General features: G+C 35.9%; 1 long non-coding RNA gene across 1 annotated transcript in view; it reads right to left on the reverse strand.

Annotated features, from left to right (window-relative positions):
• Positions 1 to 222: 222 nt before the first annotated feature.
• Positions 223 to 16,508, reverse strand: part of LOC118149758 (uncharacterized) — a 94,710-nt gene continuing 78,424 nt past the window's right edge. The window contains exons 3-4 of the long non-coding RNA XR_004737454.3: positions 9,235 to 9,350; positions 223 to 335 (exon numbers count right to left, since the gene is read on the reverse strand). This is a non-coding gene — a long non-coding RNA (uncharacterized LOC118149758). The remainder of the gene's footprint in view (positions 336 to 9,234; positions 9,351 to 16,508) is intronic.

A 16,508-nucleotide genomic window follows, 5' to 3' on the forward strand; every position in this document is an offset into this window, starting at 1 on the left:
ATTTCCATTCAGCCTAAAGCTTGGAAGCCTATTATGTATAATTTTATTCAGGCATGTGCCATTTCTGGAAAGGAATGCCTACTGTTTTTATTTTCATTTTACAGTTGAGGAAACTGAATCAGAGTGACTTTTTCCCCCAAGGTCTGACCCAGAATAACTAGTATTGATGCGGCTTAAATTCCTGTTTACTAATAACAAAGTCAAGGCCTTCTATGGGATAATATTACCTGGATATCGCATTCTTCCAGGACAGCTTGGTGGCACAATGTAGTTTGCTTTGTTGATCTCATTCATTCAGATAGTAATTCCTGAGTTTGACAGGTAAAGATGCTGAGCTGTGAAGAGTGATGGAAGCAATGTGTGTGTATCAGTAAGGGCACAGATGGCTGCTGAAAATTATTAAATCAAGGTGCCAGGGATATGAAGAATCATACACTGAGTGTGCCTGTTCTGGCTATTCTTAAACATTAGAAACTTATGATGAATATATGAATGTATGACACCCCTTGATCTTATTTGTTCTACTATCATATTACCATAAAATACTCCTGGAGTCTGACTTACCATAAAATCTCAATAGATTCCAGTGTTATAGAATACATATAGAAAAATATTATTAATGTAAAACCACAATGACACAATAAAACATCACTAATATAATAGAAAATTTCTTTGGGTTGTAAAAGAGCCCATTAAAGCATTTTGACTATGCTTTCTGTTGCTATGTTTTTACTTTATTTTTCTACAATTACAAAGAAAAGAAACTACTATTACCACCTGCTTTAGAGGCTAGAAGACAAATGTGTGACAGATTTTATTCTTTTTTTCCCACATGCAACGTGCCAGTTTTATATGACTTCTGTAGATGATTGCATTGTTGTTAAAACTCTTTCTTATAAACCATTGCATAATTCTCACACCATACAAAAATGTTAATTCAAGAGAAATGAAAGCACTAATATTACCCAGTGCATAAACTTCTTAGTTGATCTCTTTTTATTCATTTAAGCAAAGTCAAGTGTTTTTTTTTTTTTTAACTTATGATTAGGTATATGATTAATAAGTCAGTCACACAGTTCTTCAAAGGCCCATAGAGAAACATTCCTTTATGTTGAAGGTGATGCATTAATTATATGTATCTCTTGCCTTCCATCTGAAGCAGCTATGTGGATATCGATTTTAGACCCTTAGGCTTCAATTAAAATATTCAGTATTCAATACATATTTATTGAAGCAATTTTAAGGTGAGAAAGTCCCTTTTAATGTATTTCTATAAATAGAGGGGCAAAATGCATCAGCTCAGTTATTAATTGGTAAACCACAAGGTAGTTAATTCTATGAGATTCATTTTTTCCACAAGAACAGCCTAATAATTTGTTCAGAGCTGAGTTTTAGTAATTGTTATGACCTTATATTAGGCAAAGATTCTCAGATATGACACTAAAATCACAATCCATTGAGGAAAGATGACTAAATCTGACTTCAGACTTTGAGGAGTAAGATAAGTAACAGACAGGAATAACCTATTTGTAAATCATTTATCTGATACATGATTTGTATCAAGAATATCTAAAGAAATGTCATAACAATAAAAAAACTAAAATACTCAATTTAAAAATTGGGGGAGAAAGGAAATGGAGAGTGACTGTTACTAGGTACATGGTATTTTGGGGGAGATAACATGTTCTGAAAATAGATTATGGCAATGGTTGCACTAGTATGCAAATGAGTTGCACACTTAATGAATGAACTGAATCTTATGTAAATAACATTTCAATAAATTGTTAGAAATGGGCAAAATATTTGAATAGACCTTTCACCAAAAAGGTACAAGAATGATGAATAAATATGAAAAGATATTCGACACATTAGTCATTAGAAAATTGCAAATTAAAACTGCAATAAAATAACACTTTATATTCATCTTAACAACCATTGACAAGCATGTGGAAAAAATGAAATTCTGAAACATTACTTTTGAAAATGTCAAATGGTGCAACTATTTAGTAAAATAATTTAACATTTTTTTAAAAGTTAAATATGAGGCCGAGCGTGGAGGCTCAGGCCTGTAATTCTAACACTTTAGGAGGCAGAAGTGGGTGGATCACTTGAGCCCAGGAGTTTGAGACCAACCTGGGCAAAATGATGAAACCCTGTCTCTACAAAAAATACAAAAATTATACTGGCATGTGTAGTCTCAGCTACTTGAGAGGCTGAGGCAGAGGGATTGCTTCAGCCAGGAGGTCAAGACTGCAGTGAGCTGTGATTGTGCCACTGCAATGTAGCCTGGGTGACAGAGCAAGATCCTGTCTCAGAAAAAAAAAAGGGGTTAAATATGAACATATTATACAACCTATTGATTCCATCCTAGGTATGTGCCCAAGAGAAATTCAAACATGTGTTCACCAAAAACTTGCATGTGAATGTTCATAGCAGCATTATTCCTAGTAGACAAAAAGTGAGAATAAAAATTCCCATTAACTGATGAATGGATTTATAAAATAATGTAACTTAAATACTGATGCATGCTAAAACATGAGTGAACCTCAGAACATTGTGGTAAGTGAAAATAAAACCAGGCCCTAAAAGAGTATGTGTTATGTGATTCCATACATAAAACACATAGAAAAGTCGAATCTGTACAGACAAAATCTGATTAGTGACTGCCTGGGCCTTGGCTGGAAATAGAGATTGAATGCAGATGGGCATGAGTGATCATTTTTGGGTGAGGGAAATGTTCTAAAACTGGCTAGTGGGAATGATTGTATAGCTCTGGAAAATTATGAAAAATAATTAAATTGTACATTCAAAAAATGTGAAATTTAACAGCATGTAAATGACACTTCAGTAAAGATGTTTTTAAAAATAAAAAGGGAAATAAAAATAAAGAATTATTTAGAACATTTATCAGAAAAAGTATTCATCCTATAATTTTGTAGATATTGAAAAGGATAAAATGGGATTGTTTAATGAAGAAAACTTCACTGTAATTCAAAAATATCTCTGTGTATGTGTGTGTGATTAATAGTTTTATGCTAACATGCTATTACTCATACATTTGTACAGTAGTACTGCTAGTTAAATAATGGAAAACCTCTTAAGAATAATTATAAACTAGAGTGGGTTATTTTTAAAGTAATGAATTCAGAAGATCTTGTATCATGGTTTGACCACTTACCATCCTTGCCATATAAACATTGAATGGTCAATTAAGCATCCTCCTGAGCTTCTTTTCCGGGTTAGGAGTTAAGTGATTTCTATTATTTTTTAAAAAGTATCTATATACACCAACTATGTACCCCACAAAATAAAAAAATTAAAAAGTTTAAAAATACCTATTTATCAAAATGAAATTGCTCATTTTTCTTTTATCATTTATTGTTCATGGTAAGAAGGATGAAAAATTTGAAAGATACTCTATTCAGAATTAAGTATTCTTTTTCCTTGAATTGTATTTTACTTCTGAAATTAATTCCTGTGAGATGTCAAGAATAGCTGAGAGTTGACATGTGTAACAAAAATGTAATCTTAATGATTTTCTGAGACCCAAAGCCTGCTTTGGAAGGCTTTAGAGGGTATTCTCAAGGTAAGGAGAAGGGATCTGATGCTGAGAGCCCCATCTTGACATAGGTGCAGAACTCATAGCTACAGTACCTGTCCTTGTGTGTCAGAAGACTATGGAGGAGTCATATGTATTACTTCATTCTCCCACTGCTATAAGGACACACCTGAGACTGGGTAATTTAAGAAGGAAAGAGGTTTAGTTTACTCACAGTTCCACAGGGCTGGGGAGCTCTCAGGAAACTTACAATCATGGTGGAAGGAGAAGCAAACATGTCCTTCATATGGCAGCAGGAAGGAGAAGAATGAATGTCTAGTGAAAGGGGAAGCTCCTTATGACACCACCAGATCTCATGAGAACTAACTCACTATCATGAGAACAGATTTGGGGAAACTGCCCCCATGATTCAATTATCTCCACCCAGTCCCTCCCATGATATGTGGGGGTTATGGAAACTAGAATTCAAGATGAGATTTGGGTGGGGACACAGCCAAATCATATCACCATGTAATTTGACATCTCTCATAAACTGTGCCTTCCCTTTGCAACTACCACTCTATCTCTGCTTACCTAATTTTTCAAAAAGTGAAAATAATCCATCTTATCAGGAACCTTTCATTATTCCCCTTGGGAGAAGATTTTCATTGTTTTCTTGTTATAATGGCAATCCAGAAATCCCCTAGAAATATATGGTCTATTGAAATGATTCTGGAATTGAGTATTTCACGTGGTACAGTCTATGCCTCCACCTGTCGGTGCTTCCCCTAACATTCTTTTCTTTCTTTTTTTTTTTTTTTTGAGACGGAGTTTCGCTCTTGTTACCCAGGCTGGAGTGCAATGGCGCGATCTCGGCTCACCGCAATTTCCACCTCCTGGGTTCAGGCAATTCTCCTTCCTCAGCCTCCCGAGCAGCTGGGATTACAGGCACGCACCACCGTGCCCAGCTAATTTTTTGTAATTTTAGTAGAGACGGGGTTTCACCATGTTGACCAAGATGGTCTCGATCTGTTGACCTTGTGATCCACCCGCCTCGGCCTCCCAAAGTGCTGGGATTACAGGCTTGAGTCACCGCGCCCGGCCCACATTCTTTTCTTAAGCTGATGAACTTGCATGTCGAATGTGTGTGCTTTGGTGACTTTCTAACATCAACAATACATATTTCTTAAAAAATTGATAGGTAAATATACCTTAACTTTATAGTGAAAGGGCACATTATCAAAATTGGGTAGTACATCTATTTTATTAAGTTTTTTAGAATTCTATAAGAATAGGAGAGTATTTTCCTGAGCTGAAACTATTTTGTATGCAATTTTCTGGCAATTTTCTATTATGTATAGATACACTGTATACAATGAGTAAGAATAGCAGATTCAGCTAAATTCTTGCTAGGATAACGTAACAGAGCCCATCAGTCACTATGCTTTAATTGCTGAAGTTAACAGCCACCTAAGGCAGGAATAAATTATGCCCAATTGTTAAGGGCAATTATATGCCTTATCACCTGGTCAGCAACAAGAGACTGGAATATATGGACCATTAATCTGTATGTGAGCAGCCGTTCTAATGTCCCTTCCAGAAAGAAAGTGAGAGACCTCTTGGCCTACCTTGTCAATCATCAGCAAATTAAAAACAGCCTAACTGGCATATTCTGTGTTTATGTATTAGAGATCTTTTTATTTTAGGGAAGATTAGTGTAGATAATACATGTGCATTATCTTTAAAACCAATCAAAGTTTTAGAGCCTTTACACTCCAAATTTTCTCATGCTCTGTAACTGAAGCCTTTTAGGGAAAATGGGGCTTAAACAAAGGAGATTTTACAAGTCATATAGACCTTTATTCTTTATTTTCTTATATTTGCTTGCTTAATTTTGCATTTCAGCCTTGATCCTAAGAACATAAGAAACTGATTAAAAATATAACTAAACAAATACATATTTTAGGAATGATGGCAATACATATTTGCTTTTATATATATATTTTAGGAAGGATGAAAACATATAGGTAGGAAAAAATGATGAACCCAAGGAGGTTAGTTGCTAAATTTATTAACGAAAGTTCTGTATGTTTTCTAAGTTTTCAAATTGTAGTTTAGAAAGTTTACCATAAACTGACGTGATTTTACAGTAGCAAAAGCAAGGATAGAAATGATTCATACTGTCTTTGTGACAAAAACAATCAGATGATGGGAGAAACACAGTATCTAATATTGCTACTGGAAAGACATTCATCATGAAGAAACCATTGTGCTATGCAGTGAATAGCATCATCAATAGCATTCTTATCTATGAATACTGAGAGCATCCTGACTTTCTTTTCTTTTTATTTCTTATAACATCACTCAGTCAGGACATGGTACAGTACCAGAAAGTTGCTAGGTCAAATAATTGGTTCTTGGGGACGTTGGGAAGGTATACCATGTTTCTGATGTGCTATAAGGGAAAGGACTGACAGGAAGGACCTCAGTGATGCATGTTGGCTAAATATTATAAAGAAAATATGAGCTCAGGGAAGGACTGGCTGTTTACCATGCAGGAAAGACTGTGTATTACATGGATTGGAGCTGAATCTAGGGGCTGAGTGACCTTCATATTGACCCCTTTGGAAAGAATGAGTTCTTGTAAATGTTTGTGAGGAAGAGCCAAGTGGGTATTTGAATATGAGAAATGTGGACTGTGGAAGAAACTGGCAAGATAATCCCCAATCACATTCTTGTTTCTAAACATATGGGAAGAGCAGCATGTTGCAATCTCCTATGCAGGTAGATTATAGCCATGGGATTAGTTCCGGACAGTGGAATATAGCAAGAGGTAATAGGTATATTTTCTAGGTGTTGGCCCTGAAATATTTTGTGTGAGCCTATGCAAGCACCTCCTTTCTCCTGTTTCTGTTGTCGATATCCTTTAAGGTGGGCACAGATGAAAGAAGCCTGGATCACTGAGAAACCATAGAGAAGGGGATAAACAACCAATGCAAATCCAATTGCAATGTGAGCTGGAGGGGGTTACCTTGACTAATACTGGTAATTGAAAAAATAGTTGTACTATGAAGAAATGAACGAGAGGCAGAATTTATCAATCCTCATGTAGTTTATTATCACTATTTAGTCTAATATTATCGATCACATTTTTTATGTACAGTGTTATTTCAAACTTATTTTAAATTTTCTTCCCTCTATCATCATCGCAGTTTTATGTGGTCTCAATATTTGGAAAGAACACGTGTTTTAAGTGACCTATACAAGTCACATCCTCCATGAAATTATCTGCTTTTTTTAAAAGTACAGATTGACTTGGTAGGTTTTTTGATGGTGTCAATTGTTGCGTTCTATTATTAAATAGTATATATTATATTACATTTGTATTTTCCTTCATAACAATCCATTTCATCAACATTTTCAAGCTTATTTGCACAGACGTTAAGCAATGTATTGCTGCCACATGGTATGTGATGAACACTGACTGGAAAGACCCGCCTTTGCTGTTTTTGGATGGTGTCTCACTCTGTCACCCAGGCTGGAGTGCAGTGGTGTGATCTCAGCTCGTCGCAACCTCTGCCTCCCGGGTTCAAACGATTCTCCTGCCTCAGCCTCCTAAGTAGCTGTACTACAGGCTACTATAAGAGCCACCACACCCAGCTAATTTTTGTATTTTTAGTAGAGACAAGTTTCCTGTGTTGGCAGGGCTGGTCTTGAACTCCTGACCTCAGGTAATCCACCCGCCTCGGCCTCCCAAAGTGCTGTGATTACAGGCGTGAGCCACCACATCCAGCTGCCATTTTTTAAATCTGTATAAAATTGGTAGGCCACTTGAATCCTGTAGTGACTGAAAATGTCTTTCTTCCTTAGTTTCTTCATTTTTTATAAATAAGGGTAACATGAATAATCTATCATGTTTATTATGAAATTAAATATACCTGTAAAGTGCTTAGAACCCAGTAAAAGTTTACTATATTTTAAGTAGTATTATTATGCTTGACATCTGTGCTGGTTTTTCTATTTGTGTGATTTGTTGTATACATTTGCTCTTTCTCCACTAAAAAATACGTATCTACATATCTTTATGTGTATATACGTTTGTATGTGTTTGTATTGGAGTCACTTCCCGTTCCCATGGCTGCTTGTCTAGCCAGATGGGAAGCACTTCTTTCACAGCCTGTGGCAAATGGTGGATGTAGGGGTATGTTGAGGGGGGAAGATGCACAATGTTTGGTTTGCCTGGCTGTTCCTGTTATGGGTTCCTTATTGATTCCCACTGATCTTGGAATCCTTGAATTGGGAAGGATATTCTTTTGGTAGAGCAGACGGAAAGAGAAATAGGAGAATCTGACAAAGATGAACTACACTTAGGGTGAACTACACTTAAGTTTTAGAATCGCAATAGCATAAATTCTTAAGGTGCGTGTTAGAGAAAGAGTCACTGGAAAGAAGAGAGTATAAGATACTAAGACTGGCCGAGTGCAGTGGCTCATGCCTGTAGTCCCAGAACTCTGGGAGGCCAGGGCGGGTGTATCACTTGAAGCCAGGAGTTCAAGACCAGCCTGGACAACACAGTGAAACCTTATCCTACTAAAAATCCAAAAATCAGCCAGGCATGGTGGCGTGTGCCTGTAATCCCAATTACTCCAGTGGCTGAGGCAGGAGATCATAGGACCTGGGAGGCAGAGGTTGCAGTGAGCCAAGATTGTGCCACTGTACTCCAGCCTGGGTGACAGAGGAAGACCCTGTCTTAAAAAAAAAAGATATTAAGTTCTAGGGTGATGGGTTTGGATTATTGATATTTTAAGTATAACACATTTAATGAACCACAGTCTTTGTTGAGAAATTAAAGAACACAGTCAAAGTCTTACATATCACTACTAATGCTAAATGTAAATGAGCTAAACACTCATTTAAAAAACATGAGTGACAAGTTGCTTAAAAAGACAAGACCCAACCATCTATTGTCTTCAAGAGAACCATTTGACATGTAGCCACACCATCCGGATCAAAGTAAAGGTTGAAGAAAGATCTGCTATGCAAATGGAAAACAAAACAAAACAAAAAGAGTAAGGGTCACTCTTCCTGTGTCAGATAAAATGGCCTTTAAATGTTTAAAAATGAAGCAGGAAAAAGTAGGTCACTATGTAATGATAAAGGGTTCAAGTCAAGAAGAAGGCTTAACTCTCTTAAGTATAAACACATCCAACATTGAATATTCAGATTCATAAAACAAGTTCTTTGTGACTTACAAAAAGACTTAGTCACACAATAATGGTGGGAGACTTTAACACCCCGCTGACAGTGTTAGAGAGATCATTGAGGCAGAAAACTAACAAAGAAACTCTAGACTTAAATTTGGACTTGACCATTGTGACATAAGAAACATCTACAGAACACGTCACCCAACGACCATACACATTCTCATCTGCACACAGAGCATATTTTAAGATTGACTAATGATTGAGTCATAAAATAAGTCTCAATAAATTAAAAAAAATCAAAATTATATCAAACCCATTCTTGGACCACAGGGCAACAAAAATAGAAATTGATATCGAGAAGTCCTCTCAAAACTACACAAATACATGAAAGTTAAACAATTACTCCTCTATAACTGCTAGGAAAACATCAAAATTCATGCCTCCTATTTCAAAAAATTCCTTGTAATTTATGAAAATAGGGACACAACTCACCAAAATCTCTGGGATGCAGCTAACTCGGTGTTAAGCAGGAAGTTTATCATGCTAAACATCTTCATCAAGAAGCGAGACAGGTCTCACATTACAATCTATCTTTGTACCTAAAGGAACTAGAAGAAAAAGAATGAACCAATCCCAAAACTAGCAGAAGAAAAGAAATAACTAAAATTAGAGAAGAACGGAATGAAATTGAGACAGAGAAATCCATACCCACTCACTTGCTATGGAAGCAACATACAATTCGCCGTTTACAAAGATTTAGAAAAACCTAAATTATCGTTCTTAAAACTTATTTTGTTCTTTTAAAAAAATCCTTCATTTAATAAGCCTCTTTACCCCTTTAACTCTGTGGACCAAATCAGAGGTGTATTGACCCATCACTGTTTATTGTGTATATTTTATCTGAGGCATTGCAACATGCTCTAATTCTATAGATAAAATGCAAAGTCCCTTAAAACATAAATACAAGAATAATTTAGTGAGTTATATGAATTTATATTTCTAGTATTATATAAATGTTTTAAATATCATAGGAAGAATTTTACTAGGGTAATATGTTGCATGTTACATTTCTATACCAAGACACATTAGTTGCCTGGGAATTGAAGTACAGTTATGCAAGAGATAGAGCTTTTCTTTCCCAGTAAAATAAACAGTTATAGAAAAAATGTTTTCTGAACGCTTTGTTCATAATATGACAGGGATTTGTTTAGACTGTTTAATAATACTTTTTATTTTGTTTGTGCCTTAAAAATATAAATTGAATTGCTTTAGTGTTTTATTCCTTTGAATTCTGTTAAACATGTAAAAATGCAAAACAGTAAAATCCAATAAAAGACAAGTACATTGAAAAGACAAATCAGCAAAATTGACAAAAACCAGAAAATCATAGTATACCTAATTTAGTAATACAATTAAATACATTATCAAAAACCTCTCTCAGAGAAAACTGCAGTCACATATGATTTCACTGAAGAATTCTATTTAACCTATAATGAAGAATTAATACTAAATTATACAATTTTCCAAAAGACAGAAGGAAAAAATATTTCTCAATTTCTTATATGAAACCTCATAACCTTGGTACCAAAACCAAATAAACATGTACAAAAATATTAAAGACCAACATTTCTCCAAAACACAGAAACAAAAATCTGTTACAAAAAGTAGTAAATTGAATCCAGAAATGTATAAAAAATACTGTATCATGACCAAGAGGGTGTACATTTGAAGGCATATAAGATTGTTCTGACATTAAAAATCATTTGAAGTTGAAAAAATCACTTAGGGCTATGAACTATAAAAAACACACATAATTCAACAAGATGCTATTTAAGTAAAAGCACATGTATGAAACATGTGAAGAAAAGAAGAGAATGATAAACTTAAAATTATAGATAGTGGTTACCTCTTTGGGGAATCAGGGGATAGGAAAATGAAGAGGCACACGGTTGATGCAATGTTGTTGTCAATAGCCTACTTCTTGGCGTGTGTGTTGGGATCACGAGTTGTTGGTTATTATCATACTTGATGACTTGTGATAACTTGCATATTTGTGGCATATATTTTCATATATATCAAATATCTCTTAAATTTAAAGAAATTTGTATAAAGAATAGAAATTCTACAAATTAAACTCATTTTAAAACTGATAGAAGTAAAATACAAATTTGTCTTGTATTTCAACCTGTTACTAAGTTCAATACCAAGTTAAAACGTTTTAATGTTATATTTGGCGATAAAAAGAAATGTGTTCTCTTGGTTGGGCTGGATAGCTGTATTGCTGAAACAGCTGGTTTTATGCTTAGAAAATTATTACTGTAAGAAATATACATTCTGTGCTCTCAGAAATGTTTTTTACCTTTAAGTATTTGGTAAGTTTGATTTTTAAGTGAGGCTAGCACTGTTGGCTGGCTATTTTAACAGAGCCAGAAATAAAGAAATCCAGGCAAAGGGTGAAGAATTGTGGCACTAACTCTAATGGGCAACCCTGCAACATGTTTCTTAGTGGGAAGAGAAATGTTGGTAGAAAAAAGGTGAATTAGAGCTATGTCCAACTATCAAGTAATGGAGATTTTTATAGAGATATGTTATTATTTTCGATTACAAGAAATATAAGAAATTATTAATGTTAATGAGATATTCTAAAAACTTTTTCATACTAAGTCTTTGAAATCTAGCATGTATTTTACACTTAAAGCACATATTAATTTGGTCTAGCCGCAGTTTAACTTCTTAATAGCCATGTGACTACCATACCGGATGCACAGCTGTAGCTACAGCAACCTCAGTTAAACTTGTTACAAGCAACCAACGTGGACACACTTATGCCAAAGTTAAAGATTGAATGAGATCAATTAGTTTATGATTTTGAGCTATTTATCTGTGTGTCTATCTCAGAGATCTATCAGATTGTGTAAATCACTGCTTTTGAAATGAGGTTTGTAGATTAATCTGTTAGCTAATAAAGAGGGATGGGTCCTACAGGCTGATGTTCCATCTGGATTGACTGGTAGGGAAAACAAGCAGCAACCCAAGGGAAATTGGCAAAGATAAATAAGATAGAAATTCCAAGAGCAACACTGGACACAGCCAAGGCAGCAGGTTGGAGTCATATCAATTTTAGGAAGACAGGAATATTAAACACAAAAAGAATTTAGCAGCTGTAAAAAGAACTTCTGGGCAAAGAGTGTAGGTAGAGTTTAACCACAACAGTGAGGATGATATCTAGAATGACTCAGTGTTGGCAAGCAAATAGTGCATCTCCTCATTCTGTGTCCCCAAAATGATTTGTATATGACATATTTCCCCTCCATTTTTCTGTATTCATTAATATTTTATTTCGAGAAGAAGGTAATTTTAATTAGAGTTAAATAGAAATTAAAATCAAATGGTCTTTTTAATATGTTGATCACTTACATTGCCTACTGAGATTAGAATGTTGAGTCTTATAACTAAATTTCTAATAGGTTTATTTTTCTGCTTAGAATGTTGTGTAGATTATCTCTTGCTTGGCTCTGTTATTATTTGAAATGAGATCATAGAGAATGTTGTTAGCAGAGTTTCTATTCCCATGCACTAATCAAGGTACATTAATCGTGATAATTGACCCAGGCTTAGTATTGTTCCTCCCTCTAGTTAATTAGAGATATAGTCATATAGTTATCATGACTAGATAAAAGAAGTAGAATGCACTAATTGAATGATGATTTTGAATATTAGAGACTCAGTACATAATACATAATCATGATTGGCTATTTGAGATAAAAGTCTGTGTTTACTTGAATTTTTCCATAAACAGGATTTGCGGTACTAAAAGTTAAAATAAATATTCTCAAAATCAACTCACATTCTTGTAATTAAAATAACCTGGGTCTCTAGTCTCACAGTATTCAAGGTAGTTACATAGCTAAATAATGGGCTTAGAGTGACTGGTTTCTCTCTTTCTAACTTTTTCTGAAATAAAAGAAAGTACACGTGTCTTAATAGTGTCATGAAGGGTACAGTTAATTCTTCCTTAATAATTTGAATGAAAGATCAATTTAATAGGGTAAAGAAAGAATCATACCTTTCCTTTTGCCATTTTAACTTCAAACAAGGGTAATTGATGAAAATAAAAAAGCTATCATCACTCTTATAGTAAAATCCTTTAAGTGACTTTCTTTAACTGATTTCAAATAAAATAAAAACAAAGAAATGGCTTGAGGATCAGAGTTATAAACTGCTCAGTGAAAGGTTTTTTAAAAGCTCAGCTACTGTCTCTCAGGATTTATTAAAAAAACGGAACTGGATATATGTAAAATATTATACTGCACAATATAGAGCTGTATCTGCAGAAATGAATATACTGACTTTCCTTCACTTTTACCAACCTCTTTTTCTATGGTTACAAAATTGATTTCTGATCATGATGTTAATTAGTCTGATGAGAAAATAAAACATACATTATATGTTTCTTCTTTTTAACTAAGCTTTTATTTTGAGATAATTATAGATTCACATGAAGTTGTAAGAAATAATATCCCATGTAGATGTGTGGTATTAATTCTGAGGCCTCTGTTCATTGGTCTATATCTCTGTTTTGATACCAGTACCATGCTATTTTGGTTACTGCAGTCTTGTAGTATAGTTTGAAGTGAGGTAGAATGATGCCTCCAGCTTTGTTTTTTTGGCTTAGGATTGTCTTGGCTATGCAGGCTCTCTTTTGGTTCCATATGAAGTTTAAGGTGGTTTTTTCCAGTTCTGTGAAGGTCAATGATAACTTGGTGGGGATAGCATTGAATCTATAAATTACTTAGGCCATTTTCATGATATTGATTCTTCCTAACCATGAGCATGGAAGGTTTTTCCATCTGTTTGTGTCCTCTCTTATTTCCTTGAGCAGTGGTTTGTAGTTCTCCTTGAAGAGGTCCTTTACATCCTTTGTCAGTTGTATTCCTAGGTATCTTATTCTCTCTGTGGCCATAGTAAAAGGTAGTTCACTCATGATTTGGCTCGCTGTCTGTTACTGGTATATAGGAATGCTTGTGATTTTTGCACATTGATTTTGTATATATACTGAGACTTTGCTGAAGTTGCTTATCATCTTAAGGAGATTTGGGGCTGAGATGATGGGGTTTTCTAAGTATGCAAGCTTTGACAAACCTGACAAAAAAAAGCAATGGGGAAAGAATTTCCTGTTTAATAAATGGTGTTGGGAGAACTGGCTAGCCATGCGCAGAAAGCTGAAACTGGACCCCTTCCTTACACCTTATACAAAAATTAACTTCAAATGGATTAAAGATTTAAACATAAGACCTAACAGCATAAAAAACCTAGAAGAAAACCTATTCAGGACGTAGGCATAGGCAAGGACTTCGTGACTGAAACACCAAGAGCAATGGCAACAAAAGGCAACAAAAGCCAAAATAGACAGATGGGATCTAATTAAACTTAAGAGCTTCTGCACAACAAAAGAAACAATCATCAAAGTGAACCAGCAACCAACAGAATCGGAAAACATTTTTGCAATCTACCCATCTGACAAAGGGCTAATATCCAGAATCTACAAAGAACTAAAACAAATTTACAAGAAAAAAGCAAGCAACCCCATCAAAAAGTAGGTGAAGGATATGAACAGATACTTTCAAAAGAAGACATTTATGAGGCCAACGAATCTATGAAAAATGCTAATCATCACTGGTCATTAGAGAAGTGCAAATCAAAACCACATTGAGATACCATCTCACACCAGTTAGAATGGTAATCATTAAAAAATCCAGATTTTTAATGATCTGGAGAGGATATGGAGAAAGAGGAACACTTTTACACTGTTGGTGGGAGTGTAAACTAGGTCAACCATTGTGGAAGACAGTGTGGTGATTCCTCAAGGATCTAGAAATAAAAATACCATTTGACCCAGCAATCCCATTACTGGGTATAAACCCAAAGGATTATAAATTGTTCTATTATAAAGACACATGCATATGTATGTTCATTGTGGCACTGTTTACAATAGCAAAGACCTGGAACCAACCCAAATGCCCATCAAGGATAGACTGGATAAAGAAAATGTGGCACATATATACCATGGAATACTATGCAGCCTTAAAAAAGGATGAGTTCATGTCCTTTGCAGGGACACGGATGAACCTGGAAACCATCATCCTCAGCAAACTGACACAAGAACAGAAAACCAAACACTGCATGTTCTCACTCATAGGAATTAGTATGCTTTTCATTGCTGAAGAGTCTCAGTCAAGTAAGAAAGAAAAGATCTAAGCCTCTGATAAGAGGATATGATGAAATCTTGATCCTTCTACTGTTTGGAAAGAAAGATACCGTAAGTATAAGCAACTCAAACAACTCTCCAAGCCGAAGTCAAGATACTTCAAAGACTGTCTGAGGGCTTCACCTGGTGAAAGATGCAGAAAATAAGTGATATGGGAGAGAAGCCACAGGAGGATACCTGCAGGCCGGTGTGGCCAGGCCCAGCTTTCACAAACAAGAGGCTCTGGAGGGATTCAGAGCCAGTTTCACTGGGCTGGAGGATCAACCAGTGACAGAAGTGTTTCCCTTCACACAGAGACAGTCTCAGGTGAACTCAAAGCTGTCTACCTTCAAAGAGGACCTCTGCCGTGAGGCAAGAACAGATGATATTTTCTTTACTAACAGTATGACATGCACTCATTTGACATATTAACTGAATATAAACTACATGCCAGGAACCCTGTGAAACAATTTTATTTCACATTTGCCTTAAAAACCACAGGGGCACTATTTCCTTCACATGAAAAGCTTGTCATGCACAGATGTCCTTTTCATCTCTACCACCATGCCCAAGGCCCTGGTGAACATCCAGACCCAGAGCAGGTCTGTTTCCTATGCAGGGTGCTGGGTCCAGCTCTACTTCTTCTTGACTTCTGGGGACATGGACATCTTTCTCCTGGCTACAAGAGCCTATGACTGCTATGTGGCCATTTGCCACCCACTCCACTATCTGATGATCATGAGCCTCCACCGCTGTGCCCTACTGGTGACCACCTGCTGGACCTTCATGAGTCTTGTTGTCATGACTCACACCTTCCTTGTATTCCAGCTTTTCTTCTGCTCTGAGAAGATAATTCCTGACTTCTTCTGTGATTTGGGACTGCTGATGAAGGTGTTCTGGTCTGATACCCAGATCAATGAGCTTGTGCTCCTCTTCCTAGGGGTAGCAGTCATTTTAATCCCTTTTTTGCTCATCCCGGTCTCTTACATCTGCATTGTTTTAGCCAACCTCAGGGTCCCCTCTGCCCAGGGAAGATGCAAGACCTTCTCTCCCTATGGCTCTCACCTTGCTGTTGTTGCTCTGTTTCTCAGGATGGTAATCAGGGCTTATCTGTGCCCTTCATCCTCTTCCTCCAACTCAGTAGAGGAGGATACAGTGGCTGTTGTCATGTATATTGTGGTGACTCCTCTGCTGAACCCCTTTATTGATAGCCTGCAGAACAAGGACTTGAAGGTTACAGTGGTTAGACTTCTCAAAGGCAGAGTCTCCTTCTCACGGGGCCAGTGACTCCAGTGACTTCTGCTGAGAAACTGAAGGTGTCTCTGTCCCCTCCAGTGAGGGGCTTGGCAGAAATTTCTACCTCAAATGTCTCATTTCTGAATCCCAAGTATCCTGTATCACCACTCCCTTCCATGAATGCCCACTGCAAGTTTGGTGTTTATGAAGGAATATCAGGATTTTGCTTGGTGCTTAATGTGTTAAGGGTTCCTTATTTGCTCATTTATTTTACTTATAATTT

This window comes from Callithrix jacchus, chromosome 20 (genome assembly GCF_049354715.1).
Source record: "Callithrix jacchus isolate 240 chromosome 20, calJac240_pri, whole genome shotgun sequence".
Taxonomy (NCBI): Eukaryota; Metazoa; Chordata; class Mammalia; order Primates; family Cebidae; genus Callithrix; species Callithrix jacchus.